We start from the raw sequence: 27,380 nt of genomic DNA on the forward strand, positions 1-27,380 counted from the left end.
CTTAAATTGTGGTGGATGGGGTTTTGGGGAGTACACCTTTGACGGACAATTTATCGGCTTCACCCAAATCCAACCCATTTTTCTCATGTGGTTCATGTTTTTTGGTGACAGTGAATTGTATGATTTAAAATTTCATCTGGCTGCAGAAATGTCTACTTCTTCGAAGCAGCCTGCTTCGTTATGCTCTATCCCTTCCCTAAACGATCTTGGGGGACCTAGGGAGTCAGGCTTGGATGGGGAGGCGAAATTGACTAATATGCAGTTAAAATGAGGTCGAGAAATCAACAAAATCGCATTAGAATACCAGTGAAAAAGGCATAGCTTATATTTGCTTCAGTTGGAGCTGGGAAGCTGTCATTACATAAAGCAGAGTTAACCATCCGCTATGGGTGAGCAGTGTTGCCAACGACGCGTTGTAGAAGTTTAGCATAAGAAAGTGAATGAAAGTTGCCAACGATCTCTACATTTAGCAAAAATACCTATGGTCACGGGAGGTGTGAGCAGCATTGCCATTTTTTACAGTAAAGGAAAATTGCTGGTTATGAAACTGTAAATTGTCCTAATTTTTCTAATATTATTTTTTCAACAATTTAGAAAATCCCAATTCTGTTCAACAGAATTGTTTGCAACGAGTGACATGTAATGAATGTACCTTTCATATTTGGGTAGTATCGGCAGAAAATCAGCCAATACCGATAATCTTAAATGTGCTGATACTCACTGGCTACCTCTATACATCGGTACATCCTTGGTGTGTTCAGTGTGCTTGTGGCCTTAATAATGAGTCAGTTGTTTGCTTCTTAACAGTCCTTCTTGCAGAATCGTTGCTGGAAGTGTGTAACAGTGTACTTGTATTCTTACTAATGAGTCAGTTTTGTTCATCCATTTTTCAGAGCTTGATCAGCAAGCTTATGATCCCAGTAAAGAGACAGAGTACAGCAGACAACAGCTAATGTGTGGATGGTAAAAGTGACATGATGAGAGGCAGCATCACGTGACCCTTTTGTAAATAAGACTTAAGTAAAGGAAGATGTAACCCCTCCTCCTCCTCCTCCAGGAACTTCAAACCTCCTGTCCTGGTGAGGAGGCAGAAGAGTGAGGAGGTTCATGCCACCACCAACTTCTCAACCGGAAGGAAACTCCGCCACAACGGCCACGGACCCGGGAGACTTCTCCAAGGCTCCCTCGATACAGGACAGCACCTCTCCACAGGCTGCGCTGGTGTCAACATGCTCAAGGCTGTCAGGTCAGGGTAAGTTGATGAGTGGTGTCGCAGGCGGTTGAGTAAGAGAAATCAGTGCTGAAATTATAGTCACCCAGAAACAATGGTCCAGTATGTATGCCTTATTGCCACAGTCACTTCGGTAAAAGAAATAGTCAGCAGATATGAGGCATCACCAGAGCTCTTAGCAACGTGACTGTGTGTGTGTGGGTGTGGAGCCCCAGATGTTGAAGAGTAAGAGCTAGATATCAACCTCTGCATAGTTACAACACACTCGTTTTGTCACTCCCCATCACCACATTTCTTTTGTCCATGAGCAAGATCACTGCGGAAAAATTGGTTCAGGGTCAGAAGTGAAGCATTCAGGACCAGAAGGGCCAAGGAGTGACGGCCCAGAAAAATATACGAGGCTATAGTTTATCTTCTTCTGTTCCTCAAAAGATTAACCAACATTGTTACCATTCCTGTAGCAACAAATGGTCGCGAGATCCACCATGGGACGGAGAAAGTAGGGAGGGTTTGCGATAGTTTGTCAAGGGCTTTGCTGAGGTCAAACAGATTTCCAAGCGAGCAGTGTTATGGGCCTGGTGGATAGTTTTGTCAAGGCTTGCTGGAGGTCATGTTAGTATCTCCATGGGTAGTGCGTGGCCCGGTGATAGTTTGTCAAGGCTGGTTGAGTCGTTAGTATCTCCATGGGTAGTGTTAAGGGCTCAGGATAGTTTGTTGCTTGCTGGAGGTCATGTTATATCTCCATATAGTGTTATACCAGGATATATTTTTGTTATACTATTGGAGGTCATGTTAGTATCTCCATGGGTAGTGTTATGGGCCTGGTGATAGTTTGTCGGGTTGCTTTGCTGGAGGTCATGTTAGTATTCTCCATGGGTAGTGTTATGGGCCCAGATAGTTTGTTGGTTAGGCTTTTGCTGGAGGGGTGGAGGTCATGTTAGTATCTCCCCGTAGTGTTAAGGGCCTGGTGATAGTTTGTCAAGGCTTTGCTGGAGGTCATAGTATCTCTCCCTGGTAGTATATACCTGGTGATAGTTTGTTAAGGCTTTGCTGGAGGTCATCATGTTAGGTATCTCCAAGGGTAGTGTTATGGGCCTGGTGATAGTTTGTTAAGGCTTTGCTGAGGTCATGTTATATTCTCCAAGGGTAGTGTTATGGGCTCTTGGTGATAGTTTTTGTCAAAGCTTTGTTGGAGGTCATGTATTTTCCCCTGACTGGGCTAAGTGTTATTGTAAGCGTTATTTATTTATTATTATTATTATTTATGGGTATTTTTGTTCCATTTTTTTATGTTCTATTTGTCTTTGTTTTAATCCTCTCTGTGGCTGTGTGGGAAACAGCTGTAGAGCGTGGCTGCCTTAAGAACATGAATCTTACCCTAACTTCTGTGCCCGCAGGTGAAGAAGAAATCAGCACCAGAGAAGGAGAGAAGTGAGGCTCTGGATGGGATGAAGAAGACAATGGCGTAGGAGGGGGTGAGAGGCAGGAGAAGCATGGGAAGAAGAGGCTATGTGTCTTTTTTCTCACATGCATGCCGCTTAAAAGTAATTTTAATAGATTTTCTATGTATTTTGTCCTGTGAGAATCAGAATATCACATTTATTTTTTTGGAGAAATTAACAGCTTTTGAGTTATTTGCCTTTAAAGTTATTTTCTTCCACTACTGAAGGAGTTCAAACTTTAAAAAGCTGTAATATCTTAAATATTCATGGTAAACCTTCAGCAGTCATGGAAACGCTTTTTGAAAATCCACCAAGGACTTTTTTACTCTTGAAAAATATGGGATAATGTTTATGAAAGTTGCCGCTTTTATGCTGGTCATGGCGGTAGGTTGCAGAAGGGTGTTACAGAAATACCTCGCTTGAAATAAGTCACATATACATGAAGGGGGGTCCAGGAGAAGTGTGGCCCCCTGGTTATTAGGCCGGAGGCGCAGCCCCCGTTAGTAGGTCGAAAGTTCGGGCTGGAGTAGTTTAACATGCCCCTAATTCCCAAGCCCCTATGAAGCTATTTTGAGGCCATGGCTGCAGCTTAAAGGAAAATAACTTAAAACTGTTCGTTTCTCCATAAAACGGTTAGTCATATCTTCGATTCTACGGACAAAAATACATAAGAAATCTATATTAAAATTAATTTTAGCGCTGCACGCCAAAACGAAAGATCCGCGCCTGCTTGCAGACTTCAGTGTTGGAGGAGGAGGAGAGCACAAGGAACAAGGTGAGGCCACTTCATGTTCCTGGTCTCAAAAAATGAATGTGGGTGGTGTTGTTCCCTCCTCTCCCTTCACTTCTTTTGTGCTTTAAAATGCATCTGAGTTTAGGTAAAGGTTTTGTTTTCTGTCTTGTTGTGTATTAAAAATGTTTTAGCTCAGTGTTTGGTGAAGGTGCTTGTTTCGGTGCCCCCTTCCTCACTTCCATTTTTTTTCTTCTCTTATTTTTCACATCCATGTCTGCCTCTTTTGAGGGGACTATTTCAATCAGTCTATAGCAATTTATCTCTATCAGCTTATATATCAATCTATATCAATGGATATAGAAAGTTCCATTAGTAAGGAAGCATATATGAATTTTTCTGAGTCAAGACCTATGGTGTTTTAGTATTTTGATAGGTTATGTTAGTTAAGTTTAGGGCATCTTCAAACACATGGCAAATCAACAATTTATGGTATAAATCAACAAAGAATGACCTCACTTTGTTGCACTTATAGAGGAAGTCTAATTAGTAAGGAAGTATATGAATTTTATGGAGTCAAGATCTACTGATTTTGTTTGTGTTAAATTTAGGTATCTTTCAAACCCATGATAGCTGTGCACCCTATGGTATAAATCAGCAAAAAGTGGCTCTACTTTGTTGTATACAGGAAGTCTCATTAGTAAGTGAAGCATATATAGAATTATGAGTTAAGACGTATTGTGGTTTTTGTTATGTTTGGTTTTGGATTTTTTAATTTTGAATCAGATATTTTCCACAAGCAGGATCAGTGCCTTTGCTCTGCCCCTAATCACTCTGACACACAGACGTGCTCACACCTTCCTACTCGCCCACAGGTGAGGTGTCGTGTGGGCAGTGGATAAAAATAGCGCCCAGGAGTCTAGAACCAAGACCTTACCAGCAGCACCACACAGGCAGGAGGACCCAGGACCAAGCATGCAGGACAGTAGAAATAGTAGTGGTTGGGTAGCTAGTAGTAACCATGATTCTTGCAGCACCACAGGCAGGATGACCTGCGACCAATTTGGTTCCTCCATGTAGGTCCCCAGGTTAGTCTCTGTCACCATCCTTATGCCCTTCTACTGTCCAAAGTCACCATCCTTCTGCCCTTCATCCTCTCTCTCCATATTTTCTCCCCATGTTTTCTCCTCAGTCTCTTTCCTCTCTGTCACTCATCCTTCTGCCCTTCATCTGTCACCATATTTTCTTCTCCATGCTCTGCCTCGCTTTCTTCTCCTCTGTCACCATCCTCCTGGCCCTTCTATCCTCTCTCACATATTTTTTCTCCATGTTTTCCCTCATGCTCTCCCTTCTCTGTCATTCATCCTCCTGCCCTTCATCCTCTCTCTCCATATTTTTTTCTCCATGTTTTCCCTCATGTCTCCTCCTCTGTCACCATCCTCCCTGCTTTTTCATCCTCTCTCCCATATTTTTTTCTCCATGTTTTCCCCTCATGTCTCCTCTCCACACCATCCTCCTGCTTTTCATCCTCTCTCCACATCTTCTTTCTTCCATAATTTTCCCTCATGTCCCTCTCTGTCACTTCATCCCTCCTGCTTTTCATCCTCTCTCCATATTTTCTTCTCCATGCTTTCCCTCATGTCTCCTCTTCCTCCGCCACCATCCTCCCTGCTTTTCATCCTCTTCTCCATATTTTCTTCCCATGTTTTCCCTCATGTCTCCCTCTCCACACCATCCTCCTGCTTTTCATCCTCTCTCTCCATATTTTCTTTCTCCATAGCTTCCTCAGTCTCCTCTGTCACCATCCTCCTGCCTCTTCATCCTCTCTCCTCCATATTTTTTCCATGCTTTCCTCATGTCTCCTCTCTGTCACCATCCTCCTGCCTTCATCCCTCTATATTTTTCTTTCTCCATAAGCTTCCTCGTACCTTCCTGTCACCATCCTCCTGCCCTTCATATCCCCTCTCCATATTTTCTTTCTCCATGCTTTCCTGTGTTCCACTCTGTCACCATCCTCCTGCTTTTCGTCCCTCCATATTTTCTTCTCCTTTCATCATGTTTTTCCTGGGTCTAACATTCTTCCCTCATGTCTCCTTGTTAAGTGTGGCCTCTTCCTTCTATACCATTTTTCCCGCACTCCTCCTTCCTAATGTTTATCTTCTCCTCCTCCTCCCCTTCTTCTCCTCTCCTAACCTTTCCCTCCTCTCTCTTCTTACTGTTGGTTCTCCCATTTCTCCTCCCTCTTCCTTCCTCTCTTCCTGTTTTCCTGTCCCTGTCAAATATTTTCCACTGCTCTCCTCCTTCCTCTCTCTGCATTTCTTAGTCTGTCTTCTTCTCTACTTCTTCCGTCTCATTGCTTATTTTCTATATTTCCTCATCCTAGCCTCCCTTTCCCTTCCTTTATTCTTTTCCTTCTCCTCCTCCTTCTCTTATGATTTTGCATTGTTGAAGAAACTATTCATTCCATCATCTCTCCCAGGGAAAGACATACACACAATTATCTTTATTTATTTATTTATTTATTAACATTTCTTTTGTGTTGATAGGGATTTTATTGTTTTCCTGATCAAGCCTGGGATGGGGAGGAGAGAGGGAGTGTGCTTCTCTCTCTCACACACACACACACACACACACACACGCACACACACACACACACACACACACACACTCTTCTACAGGGAGCATATGCCAAGGGTGGTGTCAGCTCAGAGAGAGTGAGAGAGTAAGGGGAGGGGGACTATGTATGTGTCTGTGGGGTTTTGTAGACACTGTGGGTACTGGTGGAGGAGAGAGAGAGAGAGAGAGAGAGATATATATATATATATATATATATATATATATATATATATATATATATATTAAAGGTGATGGTGCACCATACCATAATTCCTGTCCTGTCTGTCCTCAGCTGTCCTAATCCCAATTGTCCCTAGTTGTCCCAGTCGCTGCTGCCGGGCTACATGTAGACATGGCTGAGGGACAGCAAGTGGAGGGTGTGCCGGCCATCCTAGAGCACAAGTCCCTCCTGTAGCCGGACACCCTCCTGGCTGACCTGGGTGTGTAATTCACCTGTCTGGTCTGCAGGTCACTCGAGACAGCCAGCCGCTCCACTACTTTGAAGAGCACAGAGCTCATAGTGACTGTATCTTTGGGTAGGACTGACCACTCACACACAACACACAATTTCGCCACAACGAGGTCACAACTCCTTTGCCTGACGTCAGCACACTGCTCACTGCCGCTGGGTGAACAGGGCTACACATGAAAGAAGATAAACCCAACTTATCTTCACCCGGAATCAGGAATCAAACTCCGGTCCTTCTGGTTGTGAGGCAGACGCCCATCCACTGAGCTACTGGGCCATGTGTGTGTGTGTGTGTGTGTGTGTGTGTGTGTGTGTGTGTGTGTGTGTGTGTGTGTGTATTTACCTAGTTGTACTCATTTTACAGGGCCTGAGCTAAGCTCGTGATCCCGCCTCATATCTGTATCTGTCTCAGTTTTTCCTTTTCAAAGTTTTGCAGTACACTTTTTGCCGATACTACTTCCCTCACTTTTGAAGTCTCTGTCTCCAAACCTGGGGCTATGTTTACGCTTTTATGGAAGCTATATTTTTTATGTCTCTCAAACATCTTCCTTTCAATATTTTACTTGTCCTCTTGTGTTCCCTGGTGTTTTTTCCTTCTTTAGTAGCCACCCTCACATCTATCATTTCTTCCATTTTATTCCACAATTTATAAATTAGTGTGTGTGTGTGTGTGTGTGTGTGTGTGTGTGTGTGTGTGTGTGTGTGTGTGTATTTCACTCTAGTTGTGAACATACAGGAAAAGAGCCGTACTTTAGGCCTGTGCTGTCCTCAGCTCTCCATAACGCCATATTGTCCAGTTTGGCTTTAAAGTCATGAATCGCTTTTTACATTACAGTCTCCTCACAAGTCCGTTCCATCAAGTTGTTATGCTTCTGTATGGAAAACTGTATTTTTGATGTCTTTCCTACAGTCGCTTCTTCTTCAATTTCTTTATCATATCTCTTGTCACACCCCACTCTCATACAGTTCTCCATTCCAATTTTATGTCCTTAACCACTGTTCTCATCTCTCTTCTCTTAGGTAGCTTCATCCAGTTCACTGTTTTCCTTTCAATCCTCCTCTTTATTTTCCAGCTTCCATAGCAGTCTTAAGTATGTGGAACTTGCTGTTGAACGCCTCTTTCTTTCAGGTCCAAGTAAACGCAGTCAACCCATCCGTCCCTTTCCTGTATTTTGTCTGTCACTCTTGGAGTAAAAGCTCAGTAAGTTTGTTGCCACACATGAGTGCCTTCTTTTCAGTTTCATACTGTTTACTTGTGTTTATATTATGCCTTCTTGAAACCTCGTCCATTGTTTCTTTATTTATTTTCTCGCTATATTTTACATGCTACACTGGTCAATAAAGATACAGTCTTTACGTCATGGGCCTATAGCGCCGGTAGGCTTTTTTTCTCCCGGGGCCTGATTGGTCGGCTCCAAGGCTTCTCGATCCCGGTGGGTCCTGGATATTCTGCCCAGCCCGCTCTGGATGAGGCTAGTGTTTATAGGATGACCTGGTGACTACCATATGCCCTCCTGAGCCATTTTAATCCAGAATCAGGAGTCCGGTTGATAGGTGGTCTTCTGGACAGCATGGGTAGTTTGGGTTACCGGCATTGCTATTGAGTCTGTAGTTCAAGGGTCTTCCCTTTTTCCACCTTTGTATACAGGACCACTTCAGCCCTCTCTGCCACTCCTTGGAGGCATTGCTACACCAGTTGTTATTGAGCATTTAATGATATCACATACCAGTCCAACCAGCTCATTTCGCATTCTTTCAATATATAACCTGAGACTCCATCTGGTCCTACTGCTTTCCTCTCTTCCAGCTCTCCTCCATCATTTTATATATCTCCTCTTTAGCTACTATGACTTCATTCCATATAGGAACATTTATCTTCAAGTCATCTTGTGGTTCATTGAATTGTGATTCTTTGTAAAAGACTTGCTGAACTTTTGTTTAGCAGCTCAGTCATGTCTTTGGGATCATTGATTATCACATTCCCGTCACTCAGCCTTTCAGTTGTTTCCTTGGCTTGATCTTTTTTACATTTGTAAATCTATAAAACAGTTCAGGTTCTTCCTTGCACTTTTCCACAATGTCCTTTTCATATCCCTTCTCTTCTTCTCCTCATTTTCACGTATTCATTTCTCGCCATGCCTTATAGTAATCTTTTTATTCTTTGGTTTTTATTTCTTCTTCAATTCTTTTCCACGCTTTTGTTTTGTTTCTTTTGCCTCAGCACATTTTGCATTAAAACCAGCCTTTACTTCCTGCCTTTTACCTTTTCTTCAGGTCTGTATTTGGTACAAATTTCATAACACTCTTGATTTATATGCCTCCATGAAAATATCGCATCATATTCTTGCACTTCACTTGTTCTCTTTAACTCATCCCAGTCCAGCTCTCCATAGTATTTCCTGAGATTTTCTGCAGTTCTGTTTCCTATAGTGTAACCTGTTTCTTTTATAGGATTCATCCCTTCAATTTCACCTCCTTCCTCTGTTACCATCTCTGTTATATACGCGTGATCACTCTTACCCAGGGGCATCCATACCTTTAATTCATTCGTCTGGCGTATTCCTTTGTTAACACCAGGTCCAGTCTCTCGCTGGTTTGTCTTCACTTCATATCTTGAAGTTTTCCTTTCACTCCATTGCATCATCAAGTTTTCCATCGTCAATCTTAAAAACTCTTTCCCCATGTGCCGCTTTCACTACCTCCACTTTTCTTAAACATTTCCTAGTTTAACTTTGGTTATAAATTAAAGTCACCAACTAATAGGACTCTTTTGTTTGCTCTTGAGAATAAACTCTGGATGGTATCTCTTCTCAATCATGGTCTCATATTCTCTTTTTACTCCATGAGTTAGTTCTTGGCACATACGCTAAGTTGTAAGTTTTGGTCATCCTTTTCTCTGTTTTTGTTCTCCATATACTACTTATTTTACTAATAACCTCCTTCCTCATCATACATCATCACTCATCCACCACCTTTTGCTGTTTCTATCTTTCCTCCATTCATTGTAGTTGTTATCAAACACTATTTGGAGGAATCTCATCTAGTTTAGTTTCTGTTACATACAATCTTTTGGGCTCTTTCTCCTGTAGGATGCACTTGTAATTCCAGTTAGATGAGTGTGTGTGTGTGTGTGTGTGTGTGTGTGTGTGTGTGTGTGTGTATTAGCTACTTAATTTTTATCTTTGCAAAATTTGAGTCAAACGTGTAATATTCTGTGTGTGTATTTACCTAGTTGTGACATACATCGGGAAAGAGCTACTGCTGCTGTCCCGCCTCCATATCCGCCTCTTGTCCAACTTTTCCTTAAAATCATGAATGTTTCTTGCACAAACCACCTCCTCCTCCAGTCCATTCCACATTGTGCTCAATGCTTCTGCTTTGGGAAGCTTAAACTTTTTCACATCTCGCCACAACACGGTGGTCGCCGCCTCTAACTTCTTTCTCCGTGTCCTCTGTTTCTCTCTCGCTTCCACACACACACAGAGGTCCTCTGTCCAGATTCTCCACTCCCCTGCTCAAGGCACCCTGTACACCGCTATCAGGTCTCCTCTTTCTTCTTCTTCTCCAGGGTTGTGAGCCCCATGCTATTGAGTCTCCCTTGTAAGTCCGATCCCTAAGTTCCGCAATACCATCTTAGTTGCCACTCTCCTGCACTTCTTTCCAGCTTTCTTATGTTCTTCTTTCGTGAGGAGACATTCTGAGACCACTGCTGTAGTTTTACTCCAACTCCTTGGCCTTTATTTCATTGTAATCTATTATTTTCTTCATCACCTCCTCGTCCAAAATGCACAAATGCCAGCTCCTTTATGTTCTTTTTCTTCAGCAAATTCATAGTTTGTCCTGCTTATTCTGTTGATGTTTGTCCGGTGACATGTTCTCGAGACAGTCACTCCAAATCTTTTCTTCCACCTCTTGCATATTATCTCACTTCCCATCTTATAATCTATATTCACATCTTCCACTCTTACTAAACTATATTTTTTTGCATTTCCCATTGCTGAATGTCATCTGCCATGTACCACTCCACTCCCCATGCCTTTTGGTCCAGGTCCTCTGCAATGCCTCACAGTCCTTCACATCATTGACTCTGTCTCAACAGCTTTGCATCATCTGCAAACAAACTCACATAGCTGGTCACTCCGTCCACCATATCATTTATATAAACAGCAAACATTATTGGCGCCAGCACTCCTGTGGGACCCCACTCCTCACAGGGCACCAGTTGGATGCCTTTTCCTTGATTTTTGTCCTCATGTCCCTGTGTGTGTGTGTGTGTGTGTGTGTGTGTGTGTGTGTGTGTGTGTGTGTGTGTGTGTGTGTGAGAGAGAGATAGGCCTATACATTACCTGTCACATTCCAGGTCCGCCCACGCCTCTGTCAAGGTCGTGCTGGACAGGCTCAGCGACAACTCGGACACACATCAAACAAATATCTTCCTTCAGAGGCACTGACAGGTATGCCAGCACACTTTGTATATCTTAGGAAGCAGGCTCACCATTCTTTTTACTTATAAGACTACTATAGTCTGTTCCCGGAGCCTGGCGCCAGGCAGCGTTACGGCTCCTGTGATTGGCTGCCTCACTCACATGTCCGCCAGACGCTACACACTTGTATTTTCTTCATCATGGCTCGCCTCTTATTCAATACAGACCACTTTAGAAGAAAATTGGTACCACAGACTCAGCAGTAATTGGCAAGAATTGAAGCAGTTATGTTTATCTAAACTCATAAAATAAAACATAAAGGAAATGTGATGAGTTGAAGTCACAAGACATCTCTGAAATGTTTATAACACGGTTTACTTATCATCGCTTTTCTCAGCAGTTCTTGAACCAGGGCTGAAATAAATAATTTAATCTCATAGAGCAAAGTCTCCTGAACGCTGCTATGGTGCGATCAGATCATAGATAAACGTGACATGAGCATAACACAGAACGGTTTTTATGATGTGTACAGCGACGACGCATGACTGCTCGCTGCCTGGCCGCCGTCAGCCGCCGCAGGTGAATTAGGCTATTTTTCGCCTCCTTATTTCTTTCGCTGCATTCATCGTCAATAAACAAATTTTATGCATTATCCCAACTACAATAAAAAAAAATTACTGATGAGTGAGTTGGGATAATGCATAAGGGTTTGACGAGCTATGACGAAGAAAATAAAAGTGTGTAGCGTCACGGCGGACATGTGAGTGAGGGAGGGGTGCAGCCAATCACAGGAGCAGAATAACGCTGCCTAGGCGCCAGGTCTGGGAACAGACTATAGTATTATTCTACTACTACTACTACTACTACTACTACTACTACTACTACTATTTCTGGATTTGTTACCAGAGATATACCATTACAATTTGCCTTATAACTTCCTGGACCTCTACTTATTTCACTATATTATTTGCTTTTACATTGATTAACTTATTTTCTGCTTTCTGTGCTGCCCAGCCAGTCTTATGTTGCTATCAATGGGATTTGTTTATAATTCTGTGTGTTCTGTGTGTGTGTGTGTCTTAGACAGAGTTTCCTGAGGTTACTTGAGTCTCCCTTCACTCTGCCTCAGTAACCTCACATTCTCCCACAACCTCTTCCATTCATAAGTGTTGTAGCTTTAAATTTCATACACCACCTTGTGTGTGTGTGTGTGTGTGTGTGTGTGTACTCAACCATAGCTGTATTCCAAGCCTGGCCATCATATTCTCACTTTTCCTGCCCTGGTGACCTGTAGCAATGTACATATTTGCCTAATCACTCCTCAAACACTTCCACTTCCTTGGTAATGCTGGGCAGTGCCTGGTTTCACCACAGCAGGGCCAGTGCCAAGAAGCCTTCAGGAGTTAGACATTCACTGCAGAGAGATCACCAGTGCCTGAAAACAGTCACTCGCCTAAAACCATCACGCATACTCATTTTTTTAACATAATCATACAGGGTGTCTCGCGCGCCGTGATGGTTGGGGCGAGTTAAATGTTGCTATAAATAACTCTTGTGTTTTCAATACGTAGAGCTTTAACTGCATTCTGATCACACTATCGTGTTCACGAGAGATTTTCCTACGTAATGTAATAATATATTTCTGCAGTCAATGAACAACTGTTTAAAATAGTGAGCATAAGTAAAAGATGTTATATACATTTTTTTAACATCATCACGGTTCAACTCATCGTAATACCATTTTCTTATTTGTTTTGTCTAGTTTTTACAATACATCTTGATTCTACAGTCACTGCTGAGTCTGATGGTGTCAACCAAAAGTGGCTAGCTCGTATATGAGGTGAGCTATGGCATATAATAGAGAAACATGTCTCACTCCAGCATGCAAGATGTGGTCCGACATGAGTGTTAGCGGGAGAGCGGAGCAGCCAATCACCTGCAAGCTTACCAACCTGCCTAGGCGCCAAGAATATAGCTTAAGTGAACAGACTATAGTGTTCTTATAAGCCTCACAATCGAACTGTATTCTCCACACAACAACATGGTCAGGCAGCTCAAATTAATATGACAGGATGTTGTTTAAATCATTAGTATTACTGTGCTTTTAACAAGAGAGTGTCATTTGTGGTCTGGGCTTCCTGTGCTGCATGCCTGACTAATCTGTGGCTTGATGGCTCTGTCTGTATGTATGTCATCACTTCACTCATTCACACAGCAATTTCTATCATCCTCTGCTTCTCTGCTCTGTCCCTCACCTCCAGAGCTTGTTGTGGGTCCATATACACTCCTAGGAAGCTCATATTGGAGGCTGCATCTGTCCATAGCTCTTTTTGTGACCTGCCTATTAATGTATGTATAGTTCCTTGTTATTAGCACACTCATTCACACACGTTTTTATCATGCTTTGTCCCTCACCTCCAGAGCTTGTTACGGGTTCCTATACACTCCTAGGAAGCTCATATTAAGGGCTGTGTCTGTCCATAGCTCTGTATGTGACCTGCCTATGAATGTATGTATAGTTCCTGGTTATCAGTTCACTCATTCACACAGCTGTTTTCATCACCCTCTGTGCCTCACCTCCAGAGCTTGTTACGGTTCCTATACACCCTAGGAAGGTCATATTGAGGCTGTGTCTGTCCATAGCTCTGTATGTGACCTGCCCATGAATGTATGTATAGTTCCTGGTTATCAGTTCACCATTCACACAGCTGTTTTCATCACCTCTGTGCCTCACCTCCAGAGCTTGTTCATGATTCTATACACTTTTTTTTTTAATCTTGTCTCTGTTTTTTACACACTTCCTAAATCCACCTCTCATATTCCTCCTCTTCCTACACTAGAATATACATTCTTACTCATCCTCCTACTCATCTACTCTCCACCAAACTCTATACTACTCAATCCTTCCTCAAATCATTTTTATGTCATCCTGCAACCAGCCCTTCCTCCTTCCTCATTTTGTCCTTGGTCCACTCTGCTTGCTCTCTCCTTCTTCCTCATTCTGTCTCCCTGGTCTGCTCTCTCTCTCTCTCTCTTCCTCTTCTCATTCCCTGTCTCTCTTGGCTGCCCTTCTTCCTCATTCTGTCTCTCGGTCTGCTCTCTCTCTCTCTCTCTCTGTTGACTCAGCAGATGGAAACGAGACTCCTTCAACAGGACGAAAGGCTGACGGCTGGCAGAAGAAGATCACCGAACCAACAAGTACTGTTGATACCTTGCAGGAGTTTATCCAGGCCAACATCGTCGCCCCTCCTGCAATTGACGCCTCATCACCCTCCTCACCTGCACTCGATGCCCAGCCACCTTCCCAAGAAGGCACGCCACAGGAACCGGTAGAGCTGACGCTGGAATGCTTCACCCCCTGAGAGGAGGAGCCAGACCCGCCCCAGAGCCATTTATCCTACTCATTGTTACAACAGATTTGCCATACTGAGGAGGAGGACGAGGAACAGAGCACCTTCTGGTCGGTGACTCTATGATTCGCCATCAGGTGGTTGAATTCTGTGGCAGAGTCCTCGTCAGAGGCGTGAATTCACGTTATCCTGGAGTTGGTGTTGACGACATCACAGCTGCACTGGACGAGGTCTCCGCTGTGGCCTCTAATGACTCACTTTGTTCTCCACACAGGTACAAACACGCCACCACGACCTGTTCTGAGGAACTGCTGGACAAGCACCGTGAGGCTCATCCAGCAGTATAAGACTAAATCCCTAATATTTTGATTTCAGGAATTGTTCCACGGACATGGGATAATGGCGAGTTTTACACTAAGGCCTTGAGGCTCATCAACCGCGTGCTGACACACTTCGGAGAGCTTGACGCCGAATTCTTTAACGGCTGGAAGGATTTCTACGGCCAGAGTAGACTTTTCCAAAGGACGATACACCTGTCCCCATCGGGCAGCCAGATTTGAAGGCTTCAACAACGCCGTACGTAACGCCCGAACAACAAAAACGACTCTCAGCCACGCCCTTCCATCCCGCCCGTGTAACAGACACCTCACACCGCAACAGACTCGTAACATTGAAACCTCCAGTACCTCTATTACCAAGCTTCAAGATAACCTAAGAGTCCTTAGTTTCAATGCCCGAGCCTAAGAAACAAATTTGATGAACTGCGTATGTCTTGCTCTGACAGAAAACTTTGACGTAATGTCATATAACCGAAACATTTATCGACAATTCACTAATATTGATCGTCCAATATAACATAGATGGTATTAAGCAGATTCTTCAACAATGATCGTAAACCGAGAGGGGTGGAGTCGCTTCCTTTTTGTCAAAAAGCTACTTGCAACTCATACTGACAAAACACCAAGAAACAGTAACGCTTTGAACATTTGTGCGCAAGGAAAGTAAACATTGCAAAAGTCAATTTAAATATATCTGTCACTTACAGGCCTCCGCAATCACTTGATGGCGTATCTTGAAATGTACAGCGTCTATAAGGCAGTCACTTAATAACAGCGACATCACTGATACTAGGAGACTTTAACCTCCCCCATATCGACTGGGCTTACACTGTCGGGTACAGAAGGTGAGTCCTATAGAATGATCGGAATTCCTCTAGAGGAAAATTATCTAAATACTCAAATGGTTTCCTGGAACCAACTCGACAAAATAACATACTTGACCTTGTTATAGCGACTCCAAGATAACCTAGTCAGTAATGTCACGGTAGGAGAACACCGTTCCTGCGATCATAAACTAGTATGCGCTTTTGACATTAGAGCTCAAACATCGTGGGTGACTGAAAAATAAAGTTACAGCTGCCAATTTCAAAAAGAGCCAACTTCAGAGAAATCCGACAAAATTAATAGATATGCAACTATCAGATGATCGCATGCAGAGGACGCCTTGGCTAAATTTTTCTTTAAAAAATCACTTACATCACCAGCAGGACACATTTGTCCCTTGTGCGTAGAAGCTTAATTAACACTAATAAACGGTGTCCACCTTGGTTTAATATTAGCTTAAATTAAACATCAGTCAAGGAGAGAAAATTTGTCTTTACAGGTTAAAGAAAGACCAAAAGCACGCCCGAAAACATTAGGACTTTTACTAATGATGCAAGTTATGACGAGTAAAAAGATTAGTGCATCAGGGTAAAGCCGTGAGATATGAAGAAAATATTGCAGCCACAACTGTAAAAATAATCCCAAATCCTCTTCAGTTACATAAACAAAATAGAAAGGCGATCAGAAGTGAATTGACCTTTAATAAACAGCTGCCATTTGTGCACTCAGTGACTGACAGCCAACACAAGGTAAACCTATTAAATAATTTTTCATTTTTCCTCGGTGTTTAATAATAACAGTCCTCCCACCACCACCACTCAACACTCACAGTACTAATGTAAATCCTGAGCATGCATTGTCTAACTTGAAATAAACCCATGAAGTCCTTAAAGCCCTCAAATCACTTAAAACAAATAAAAGTCCTGACCTGATAAAGTATATCCAACTCTGCTGAAAGAAACAAAGAGCTTAAATACTCTCCTCCCTCACAAATCAGAGGCTCAATATGTCCTTGATACAAGGCATTGTCCTTCAGATTGGAAAAGGCTAACGTGACACCGATTTTTAAGAAAGGAGACAAAAAGTACCAGGTAATCATACAGGCCCATTAGTCTAACTTCGCTGTAGGTAAGCTACTTGAGGGCATAATTAGAGACAAAATTGTGAGTTACCTTGAAAGCCACTCATTAATTGGGGACTCACAACATGGCTTCCAAACAAAAGATCCTGCCTATCAAATCTATTAACCTTTTTATAACGACTCTTCACTGTTTATGACGTAACCAAATCACTGGACGTAGTCTATCTTGATTTCAGAAAGCGTTTGATAAAGTCCCGCATCATAAATTACTTTTACAAATTAAACAAATAGGTATTGACGGTCAGGTAAACCAATGGATCGCGAATTGGTTGGAGCAACAGACAACAAAGAGTAGTGATTGACGGATTTAACTCAGAGGCGCCTGTCACTAGTGGCGTCCTCAGGGCCTGGTTCTGGCCCAGTGTTTTCATTATTTACATCAACGACGTGGATGTTGGACTCAATAACCGCATTAGTAAATTTGCAGACGACACAAAGATTGGCAACTCGGTTCTCACTGACGAAGACAGGCAAAGCTTCCAAGAGGATTTGCACAAAATTTCAGCTTGGTCGAATAGATGGAGATGCCCTTTAACGTAGACAAGTGCCAGGTCCTTCTGTTGGAACGAGGAATAAAAGTTTGATTACGAAATGCAAGCGTTAAACTCCAAAGCGCTCAATGCGCAAGGACTTGGGGGTCAAAATCGCCAAACCTCAAATTTCACAGCAATGCATCGATGCAGCAAATAAAGCGAACAGAATGTTGGGCTTCATTAAAAGAAACTTTTATTTAAGAATAAAGATGTAATACTCCGCTCTACAACAGTTTAGTCAGACCCCACTTGGAATATGGTACAGTTTTGGTCTCCCACCATGCAAAAGGATATTGCTAAATTAGAAGGTGTTCAGCGTCAAGCAACGAAAATTATCCCTCTCAAGCAACAAATCCTACGAAGAAAGGCTTTCACCCTCAACATGTTCTCTCTTGAGAAACGTCAGTCCGAGGAAAACTGATCGAATGTTTTAAAATACTTAATGGTTTCACGAATGGCGAGACAGATCAACATTGTTTATGATCGATGACACTTTTATGACGCAGGAACAATGGCGAAAACTCAGATGTAGACAAGTAAATTCAGACTGCACCAAATTTTTCTTCACCAACGCTAGAAAAGCGTAGAATGGAATAAGCTCCCTACACCCGTCAGTGGTCCAGTGTAACACGCATTGACTCCTCTTCAAAATAAGCTCGACTGTCACTTCCTTCAACTTAATATCAACTAGAGTAGAAATGCAACGTTTTGGAGTCTTCTGATTAATGTAAATCACTTTGAGTTTAAGGATGACCACCAAGTCTGGACCATGGGGTCTTCTGTGTGGTCTGATTTTCTATGTAACCATAAATCAAATCCTTCCTTCCTCCTCCTCCTCTAGATATGGTTAGTAATGTGTTTTAAATGCATTGTAGAATGAAGAAGAAGCAGGAGGAGGAGGAGGAGGGATAAGAGGAAGAAGAAGGGGGAGGAGGCTCCATGGGTATGTGTGTGTGTGTGTGTGTCCATCTCTGCTGCCCTGCTCCCTCCCTCCCTCCTTTCCTCCATGTCAAAAGTGCCTCCATCTCTCCCTTGTTCTGGCACTCTTCACCTTCTCTCTTCTTCTATCAACAATCTCTTTTCAATCTTCACATGTGGGCTGGTCTCTCTGACACCCCCTCCTCAATCCTTCCTCACACTCTCTTTATAAACTCATTCTCCCCATTCTCATCACGTGCAGTCCAGATTCATCTCAGCCCACCACACTTCAAATCCACTCCACCACTCCACAATCCACCCTTTTTTTGTGCCTGTCACACCCACACCCAACCATGCTAGTTTTTTGCTGCATGACCAGTGTTGTGTAGTTCTTCCAGACTGAAATTGAGAGAATTGCTAAATATGACCCCATCATGGCTATTAATTAGTGTCTGTACTCAACGATAAATTGTGTGTGATGAATGTTCAGTGTGTGGGAAAGAATCGTTGGATATTTGATTTGTGATACTATTATGAAAATACGTATTAGACATGGAAAACTGAATCCAATTGTTATATGTGATATTGCCCTGGGGAAAGAAATTAAGACATCTACCACTCACTCACTACGATGTTTGAGAATAAAAGCATCAAGACTATTATTGGAGGCTACACATGATTATTGACGATTTGCCCTCGAGAGCTGCTTGCATCAGTGGCAGAGCAGCAGGGCCTGAAACCCTCATCAACAGTAAACGGTAAACATATCCATAAACAGCCACCATTTTACCATTCTGGCCAAGGGCCTTTCTCCTTTACTTATAACTTCTCTTTCCTTCTCCTCTCTCTCTCCGCCTCCCTCTGTGCCTCTCTCTGGCTGCCCTAAACTTGACCTGGTATTTGTACACTGGTGTCGTCCACTGCTTCTCACCCATGGGTTCGTTATCTCCTAATTCTCTTCATAAGCGCATCTCTCTCTCTCCTCTTCATGCTAAAAGGTCACTGTGTGTGTGTGTGTGTGTGTGTGTATGTTTGTATTTACTCTAGTTGTGAAATACAGGAAAAGAGCCGTACTTTAGGGCTCGTGTCAGGCTGTCCCATCTCCATGACGCTATTGTCCAGTTTGCTTTAAATTCATGACTTGCTTTATATGCACACAGTCTCCTCACAAGTCCGCTCCATGTTGTTACAGCAAGTTCTGTATGAAAACTGTATTTCTCTGGATGTCTCCTGCACAGTCGCTCTTCTTCACCTTCTTACCATTCCCTCTTGTCACACTTCTGTTATGTACCACTAAAAGTCTTCCCTGTCCAATTTCTCCAATCCCTCTTGTATCCTGTATAATGCCATTAGGTCCCCTCTCTCCCTTCTCTCCAGTGTTGTTAGTCCCACTTTCTCCAGTCTTTCTTCATAAGTATGTTCTCTCAGAGTTTCAATTTAGTCACTGCCTTGTATTCTTTCCCTAAACTTTCTAATTTCAATTTCTTCAATCTAGGTGACTACACTAATGCTGGCATATTCCAGTCTCAGACGTATCATCGATGTTATTAGTTTCTTCACCATTTCTTCTTGCTCAGATATGTAAATGCTGCTTTTATGTTTCTAAGAAGATTGTAGTGTTTCCCCAGTTATCCGGTCTATATATGTTTTCCAAAGGATATACTTGTCTGTTATGATCACTCCCAGATCTTTTTTTTCTTTCAGTTTTTTCTATGATTCTTTCATTACTTCAGAGAGTAGTTCCCTCAATATTCGTCTACAATGCTCTTACCAAACTCCATCACGCTATATTTCTTTGTATTGAAAGTCATTTCATTTATGTATGACCATTCGCTTATTCTGTCGAGATCTTGGCTCAGGGCTACACATGTCTGCTTCATTAGCCACCTCCTCATTATTTCAGCATCATCAGCAAACATATTCATATATAGCTTGTCACCCTTCTGTCATGTCATTTATATTAACATTGCAAACATAATCGGAGCCAACACTGGATCCTTGGGGACTCCACTTCTCACTTCCATCCAACTTCTGATTTATTATTCCTAATTACTGTTCTCATTTTCTTCGTCAAAAGTCCACAATCCAATCCAATATTGAACCCACCCAGACCTCCAAATATGATTGAGTTTCCATATTAATCTCTTTGTGGGTACTTTATCAATGCCTCCTTGAGTCTGCTGTCAGATAATAATAGCCATAATCTGCCCAACCATCCCTCTCCTGTATTATATCAATTACTCTTGAATAGAAGCTGATCAGATTAGTTACACAAGACCGTCCTCCTCTGAATAATGTAATTGGCTATTTGTTAATATACTGTTTTCTTCTAAATACTTCACCCATCTGTTTTTTATAATTTTCACATCTTTGCTACTACACTTCTGTTAATGACGCTTGGCCTATAGTTCAGCGTGGATCTTCTTTTTACTTCCTCCTTTTATATATATTGAGACGATGTTAGCCTGTGTTTCAGTCCATTGGTACCTTCCTTCTGTGTGTGTGTGTGTGTGTGTGTGTGTGTAAGCTTTCTCTTTGTAATGTAAAAAAAAAATGTAAGAATTTCAATAAAAATATATTAAATATATATTACTATTATTATTATTATCATCATATTATGAAACCAAGAGGAGGAGGAGGTGGAGGAAGGAAGGAAGGAAGAATACCAAAAAGGAAGAAGAATGGAGTGAAGGAATGAAGGAAGGAAGAGAAGAGAAGAGAAAGAAAGGAAGGAAGGAAATATGAAGAGAGAGGAGGAAGGAGAGATGGAGGACAGGAGGTATTTGGAGGAAGATTTAAAGGAAGAGGAGGAGGAGGAGGAGGAGGTCAAACTATATTCATCTAGTCATTATAACCCTCATGATAAGCTCCCCCGGCTTTCCATAAGCGTACGCCTGATTTTATGTGCGTAAGGCAGTATCTCACAAGACACGCCACCTATATACACCAAGTTAAGTACGCATGAACAAATTATCTGACGCACGTAATTACGGGCCAAGATATTTGAGTGAGCTATCTTTTGGATATTTTGGGAGCTATCTTTAATATCTTGGGAGCTATCTTTAATATCTTGAGCTATCTTTAATATCTTGGGAGCTATTCTTTAATATCTTGGGAGCTATCTTAATATCTTCTTTATCTTGGGGAGCTTACTTTTAATATCTTGGGAGCTATCTTTAATATCTTGGGTTAGCCATTTTTAATATCTTTTAGGAGCTATCTCTTTAATATTTTGGAAGCCATCTTTAATATCTTGGAGCTATCTTTTAATATCTGGGAGCTATCTTTTAATATCTTGGGAGCTATCTTTAATATCTTAGGAGCTATCTTTAATATCTTGGAAGTTATCTTTTAATATCTTGGGGAGCTATCTTCAATATCTTGGAGCTATCTTTAATATCTTTGGGAGCTATCTTTAATATCTTGGGAGCTATCTTTAATATCTTAGGAGCTATCTTTATCATCTTGGAAGTTATCTTTTTAATATCTTGGGAGCTATCTTTAATATCTTGGGAGCTATCTTTTAACATCTTGGTTTCAGCTATTCCTTAATATCTTAGGCGCTATCTTTAATCATCTTTGGAGCTATCTTTAATGATCTTGGGAGCTCATCTTTTAATATCTTGGGAGCTCATCTTTCAATATCTTGGGAGCCAGCTTATCTTTCACATCTTGGGAGCTATCTTTAATATCTTAGGTGCTATCTTTAATATCTTGGGAGCTGTCTTTAATATCTTGGAGCTATCTTTAATATCTTTTTAGAGTTCATCTTCTAACATCTTGGGAGCTATCTCAATATCTTGGGAGCTGCATCTTTAATATCTTGAGCTTCATCTTTTACATCTTGGGAGCTCATCTTCAATATCTTGGAGCCATCTAATATCTTTGGAGTTATCTTAATATCTTGGGAGCTATCTATCTTGGGAAATCCCATCTTTTAAAATTGTTAATATGTATCCTGGGACTGACCTCCCTTGGCCATCGGAAATAAGCTGATTTGAGAGGCTGAAAACTGCTAACTAAACCCCTAACGACACATTAATACTAATTAAAAAAAGTGAAGAGGAAAAATCATTGAAGACCTAGAGGGAGAGTTACGAGAGAGAGTAAGGTGAAAAGTATATTGAGAAACATGAATATGGGAGAGGAGGAAGCTTTGAGGAAGAAGTAGATGAAACAACTAGGATTGGAAGATGCAAAAGTGAAGGAAAAAACAGGCCATGGGAAGGTCCCAAAATGGCAACAGAATCCATACTAAACAGGTCATAAGGAAACTAAACGACTCTGAAGAATACAAGCAAATACATGTGAGGAGAAATATGTCATAGGATGAAAGAATGAATTAAAAGACAAAAAAATACAAACAAAATGAGTTAAAAAAGAGGAAAAAAATGGTGCCAGTGAAAGAACAAAAGTGCAAAACTGAGATGAGGTGAAATGAGATGACAAGGAGGCCACGACATGTCTGCCCACATTTCTACTCTAAGAACACTTTCACCACAGTCATGCCGTTATCACCCTCACCCATCATCATCATCACCTTTGGCTAATTATCACTGCGGCATGAGCACTATGAGGAAGCCGGCGGACACACAGGTAGTGTAGGGGTGGGAGGGGGGGTAGAGCTGTTAGGCAGGAGAGTGGCAGGGGGTGGGGTGCCGACACAGGGGCAGGGTGAAGTGGTGGAGGAAGGCAGTGCGGGTAGGTAAGGGGTAGGAGAAGGGCAGCATGGGTGGCAGAGGCAGACAGGTGGAGGCAAGGAAGGAGTGTTAAGGTGCCGATGGTAGGACGGCACAGGATAGGATAGGATGGTAGAGGTAGAGGGATAGGGGTTGTGAGGGAGGGGGGTCAAAACCATTATGCAGTGTCACTTATACCTTTAATGAGTGAGGCAGGCACAGGTCGAGCCACCCCGCAGCGGACGGGCAGAGAGCGACGAACAAAAATAAAGAGAAAAGGTAGAAAATTGCTAGAGGACCGATATTTGTGAGTTCATAGGACACGAGATCGCTGATCCTGGTGAGCCCCATCAGTCAATCACTTGTGACACCAAGAGCGGCCAGTTAAGAGATGCCGTGAGGGAAAAGCCAGCTACCTCTGAATTAACACACACACACACACACACACACACACACACAGAAACCCATCGTTACCAGGATTGTCGTACTTAGTACTATTTAATAAGTCATTAGATTTCGACCTAATCTAAAAACTGTTTCCTCCACCCCCAAAACTGGCTTCATATAAAATTATCGATACAAATGGTTAGCATTATTGCATTTCGACAATTGTTGTGAGTCCAGTGGGCTACCTTGAGCACAGATAATCATGGCAACGCTAAGTGGCAGAACTTAAATGGAAAACGCACACGAGTCAAGCTTTTAAATCTGCTGGTGAAAAGAAAACAACAATGAGCATGACCTTCTTACTCTGAGTACACACACACACGCACACACACGCACAGTGGTGATGAGGGTGCAAGAGAGAGAGAGAGAGAGAGAGAGAGAGAGAGCTGAGAGGCAAATGATGAGAGAGGCAAGGAAGGGTGCGAAAGTGAGGAGTTCCATGAAGGACGATATCCTTGTGTTGTGTTGGAAGTTCATCAACTGACAGAGTTAACACGTGTTCATGCTTCATTCCACTTATTGTACTTGTGACGGGGTGGAATAAGGATTCATATTTCCCTCACTCACCTCCCTCTTCTTCTTCTTCGGCCCATCAGCTGACAGTTAACACGTGTTCATGCTTCCATTCACTTATTATATCAGCCTAGACGGGGTGAATAAGGACCCATATTCTCCCCACCACCTCCCTCTGGCCCATCAGCTGACAGTTACCACGTGTTCATGCTTCATTCACTTTTATTGTACTTGTGACGGGGTGGAATAAGGACCTATATTTCCTCACCACCTCCCCCGGCCCATCAGCTGACAGTTAAGCACGTGTTCATGCTTCATTCACTCTTGTTGTACTTGCAGGACGGGGTGGAATAAGGACCATATATTTCACCACCACCTCCCCCGCGCGGGCCCATCAGCTGACAGTTGGCCACGCAATTCATGTCACTACTTATTATACTTTGTGACGGGGTGGAATAAGGAATTCATGGCTTCCTCACTCACACCTCCTTTTTGGCCCATCAGCTGACAGGGTAAACATCAGCGTTGCCGTTAGACTCAGTCCTCAGAACATCGTATTTTTCTTGTTTCTGTGCCCATGACCATTGCAAACAAACACCAATAATTACTGTCTCTAATCGTTAACTATAAATGAATCACGTTAATGGGGTGGGAATGACAGTTGTTGGATGGAAATTGGCAAAATAAGAGGCGGAGTTCGACAGTCTGGTGAACGTTGGACTTATTATGCAGGAGACAGGCGGCCAACACGATGTCTGTTCCGCAAATTTCTGGGTTATATTACGTTTTTTGTGTGTTTGTGCCGCTAATAAGTAGAGTGTGGACCTGGTCCACAAGCGCCAAGGAGAATAAGGGCATTACTGCTACCAAGGAGTAGCCACGGTAGCATTACGCGGCAATGGTTTTAAGTTCCATAAATTCCAGATCCAAGAGAAGCATGACATAGACAAGAATCTGGTGGTGGATTATGGAACAGGCCTCAGTCATGTGAGGAGCCAGCATTAACAGAGTGGTGGGTGAGTGGAACAGGCCTGGCAACAGTGTGGGTGAGCTAACATTAACAGAGTGATGTAAGAGGGAACAGGCCCGTTGGGCAGTCATGGTGGTGAGGAGGCCACTAACAGAGTGGTGGGTGAGGGAACACCACAGTCATGTGGGTGAGGAGTGCTACTACCACAGAGGAAAAGAGTGGAGCAGGCCTGGCAGCCTGCAGGAGTGAGATGCCAATTACTAACAGAGTGGTGGGTGAGTGGAACAGGCCTGGCAGTCATGTGGTGAGGAGTGCCAATGCTACTAACAGAGTGGTGGGTGAGGAGGAACAGGCCTGGCAGTCATGGTGGCAAAATGTCCAATACTAACACAGAGTGGTGGGTGAGTGGAACAGGCCTGGCAGTCATGTGGTGGTGCAGTGCCACCACAGAGTGGTGGGTGAGTGGAACAGGCCTGGCAGTCATGTGGTGGAAGTGAGTGCCAATACTTAACAGAGTGGTGGGTGAGTGGAACAGGCCTGTAGCAGTCAGTGTGGGTGAGTGAGTGCTAATACTAACAGAGTGGTGGATGAGTGGAACAGGCCCTGCAGTCATGTGGTGAGTGGCAATACTAACAGAGTGGGTGGGTGAGTGGAACAGGCCCGCTGGCAGAGTCATGTGGAAGAGTGCCAATACTAACAGAGTGATGTAAGGGGTGGGGCCTGGTGTAGTCAAGTGTGGTGAGTGCCAATACTAACAGAGTGGTGAATGAGTGGAACAGGCCTGGCAGTCATGTGGGTGGAGGAGTGCCAATACTAGCACCAGAGTGGTGGGTGAGTGGAACAGGGCCTGGCAGTCATGTGGTGAGTGAGTGCCAATACTAACAGAGAGTGGTGGAGTGGAGTGGAACAGGCCTGGCAGTCATGTGGTGGTGGTGAGGCCAATACTAACAGGGTGGTGGATGAGTGGAACAGGCCTGGCAGTCATGTGTGAGGAGTGCCAATACTAACAGAGTGGTGGGTGAGTGGAACAAGGCACTGGCAGTCATGTGGGTGAGTGAGTTACCAATACTAACAGAGGGATGGTGAGTGGAACAGGCCTGGCAGCTCATGTGAGTGAGTGCCAATACTAACAGAGTGGTGGATGGAGTGGAACAGGCCACAGCAGTCATGTGGTGAGTGAGTGCCAATACTAACAGAGTGGTGGGTGAGTGGAACAGGCCTGGCAGTCATGTGGTGAGTGAGTGCCAATACTTAACAGAGTGGTGGGTGAGTGGAACAGGCCTGGCAGTCATGTGGTGAGGAGGCCAATACTAACAGGGTGGTGGGTGAGTGGAACAGGCCTGGCAGAGTCATGTGGTGAGTGAGTGCCAATACTAACAGAGTGGTGGGTGGAGTGGAACAGGCCTGGCAGTCATGTGGTGAGTGAGTGCCAATACTAACAGAGTGGTAGGGTGAGTGGAAACAGGCCTGGCAGTCAGTGTGGTGGAGGAGCCAATACTAACAGAGTGGTGGGTGAGTGGAACAGATTATGGCAGTCATATGGTGAGTGAGTGCCAATACTAACAGAGTGGTGGGTGAGTGGAACAGGCCTGCAGTCATGTGGGTGAGTGCCAACACAATAACAGGGTGGTGATGAGTGGGGAACAGGGCTCATAGCCAGCGAGGGAAACACAGAGGGTGGGTGAGTGGAACAGGCCTGGTGTTGGTGGTGGAGGAGGCCTAATACTAACAGGGTGGTGGATGAGTGTGGAACAGGCCTGGCAGTCACAAGGTGAGTGAGTGCCAATACTAACAAAGTGGTAAATGAGTGAACAGGCCTGGCAGTCAGTGTGGGTGAGTGAGTGCCACACTAGTCAGGAGTGGTGGGTGGAGTGAACAGGCTGGCAGTCAGGTGAGGAGCCAACACAACAGCAGGGGTGGAGGGAACAGGCCTGGCAGTCATGTAAGAGGAGTGCCACACGGACAGAGTGGTGTAGAGGAACAGGCCTGGCGGTCATGTGTGAGGAGTGCCATTACTACAGAGTGTGGATGAGGAACAGGTTAGCAGTCATGTGGTGAATGGCCAATACTAACAGAGGAGTAGGAGTGGAACATGCCCGGCAGTCATGTAAGAGAGTGAGTGCCACTAATAGGGAGCAAGAGTGGAACAGGCCTGCAGTCATGTAAGGAGTGAGTGCCAATACCAACAGAGTGGTGAATGAGTGGATCAGGCCTGGCAGTCAAGTGTGTGGTGGAGGAGTGTCAATACTAACAGAGTGGTGGATGAGTGAACAGGCTCAAGCAAGGCCGTGGTGAGGAGTGCCAATACTAACAGAGTGAGGAATGAGTGATCAGGCCTGGCACAAGTGTGGAGGAGTCAATACTAAATAGATTGGTGGATGAGGAAACAGGCCCAGCCAAGTGGTGAGGAGTGCCAATACTAACAGTGTGGTGAGTGGAACAGGCCTGCACTCCATGTGGTGAGGAGGCCAATACCACAGAGGAGGGGTGAGTGGAACAGGTTTGGCAAAGGTGTCGTAAGTGCCAATACTATAGTCACATTAAAAAATAGAATAGATAAATTCATGGATATGAGGTATGTGAGTTAGGGCTACAGAAGCTGCTTGCAGCAGACTCAGCCAGCCCTTGCAGACCTTGCATTCTGTGGTCTTATGTTAACTAAATCTAACTTAATCTAACTTAACTGCCCTAATCTAACCTTTTTACCTAATATAACTAAATCTTGCAATTCAACAATCTAACCTAACCCAGCCT

Source organism: Eriocheir sinensis, chromosome 11 (assembly GCF_024679095.1).
Source record: "Eriocheir sinensis breed Jianghai 21 chromosome 11, ASM2467909v1, whole genome shotgun sequence".
Classification (NCBI taxonomy): domain Eukaryota; kingdom Metazoa; phylum Arthropoda; class Malacostraca; order Decapoda; family Varunidae; genus Eriocheir; species Eriocheir sinensis.